This window comes from Lissotriton vulgaris, chromosome 7 (genome assembly GCF_964263255.1).
Source record: "Lissotriton vulgaris chromosome 7, aLisVul1.2, whole genome shotgun sequence".
NCBI classification, from domain to species: domain Eukaryota; kingdom Metazoa; phylum Chordata; class Amphibia; order Caudata; family Salamandridae; genus Lissotriton; species Lissotriton vulgaris.
In genome coordinates, this window is record NC_141695.1 from 1,384,034,607 (window position 1) to 1,384,036,423 (window position 1,817).

The following is a 1,817-nucleotide window of genomic DNA, read 5'->3' on the forward strand; positions in this document are numbered from 1 at the left end:
AAAGAAGTAGCCGAGTGGATGAAGAACAGCCGTTTAAAACTGAACTCGGACAAAACGGAAGTCCTCATCTTAGGATCATCCCCTCCGCCTGGGACGACTCATGGTGGCCACCTGCCCTGGGAAACGCACCCAAACCAACGGACCACGCAGGTAACCTGGGCTTCATCCTGGACTCCTCCCTCTCGATGACCAGACAAGTCAACGCCGTCTCATCATTATGCTTCACCATCCTACGTATGCTCAAAAAAATCTTCCGTTGGATCCCCACCGAAACAAGAAAGACGGTCACCCATGCACTGGTCACAAGCAGACTGGACTACGGAAACACCCTTTACGCCGAAACTACTGCCAAACTACAGAAAAAACTCCAACGCATCCAAAACGCTTCAGCCAGACTCATCCTAGACATCCCCCGCCAAGCTCACATTTCCGGTCAACTGAAAGACCTCCACTGCCTCCCCGTCAACAAGAGAATAACGTTCTGTCTCCTCACCCACACACACAAAGCCCTCTACGACCTAGGACCCGAATACCTCAACACGCGCCTGTCCTTTTACACCCCCACCCGCCAACTTCGATAATCCAATCAAGCCCTTGCCGCAATTCCACACATCCAAAGATCCACCTTGGGGGGAAGACCCTTCTCCTACTTAGCGGCCAAGACCTGGAATTCACTCCCCACCCACCTCCGCCTTACACAGAACCACCTCTCCTTCAGAAAACAACTAAAAACTTGGATATTCGATAAGTAAAGCACCCCCCTCCCTCAAGCGCCTTGAGACCCTCTGGGTGAGTAGTGCGCTATACAAATTTTAAGCTTGAACTTATTAAACTACTGAACTTTTAACAGGATTTCGGGCTATGCTTGCAAAAACAGAAGCAAGTCCCAATTCCAAAGGTGAAGAATTTACATTTTCTAATCTATTTTAAGGAAAAGTTAGCACAATTAAAATGTATAACTTTGCTTGTAGGTTAAGGACACACAGCAGCAATTGGTGTACTTGCAAGCACTGTGTTTTTTATTAACTTCAAGGGATGGGAGGCTGTGAGGGAGGTGGGAGGTAGGGTGGAGGGGCGTTGATCAAGCGTTTTATTTACACTGTAAAGCTTTTAAGTTTTTATTTTAAACTAACCACACTACATGAGAAAAGAAACAAGCATTTACATAGTCATGTGTGTATATGCTACAATAGAACCTCAGTAATCAAAAAAATAGAAATGTGTAGTTGTCAGAGATTCGTTAGTACGTGAGTGAGGTTAACCTCCGAGGAGCCGGTTCCTCGTGCTTTTACTCCTGTCTCATGCCAAACGCCTTTCAATCCTGTCCTCTTCGCCCCAAATATTACCCCCTTTACTTCTGCAGGTCTTTTACCCCTTCCCCATTCTTCTCCTCGCCCAAGAAGTATTGCCCTCAATCGTTTGTAGCTCAAATACAGGTCCCTGGCATGACATAACTGTTTCTAAAATGAACACTAAATAGGAGGAAACATCAGGATCGATACTTTATAACATTTCATTATGACACCGGGGTCAACGCACACAATATTCTGGGTACATTCAGAACCAGCCATATTCAAATCATTTAGCCTTTACATTGTCCATCCATAAAGGGCAGTCCAAAACTTTACATTGTGTCTAAAACGTTAGGTGCAGCTCGTGTTCGAAGGGTGTAGCCCCAGTGCAGATTTGCTTGCTTTTCTTTGCACCTGATCCAGGCACGCTGAATTGTCCAACATATTGCACTTTGTGACTCTCCCACTCGCATATTTTGCAAGGTAATAGAACATTTTACACTGGGAACTCGTGCGGAATTGAGG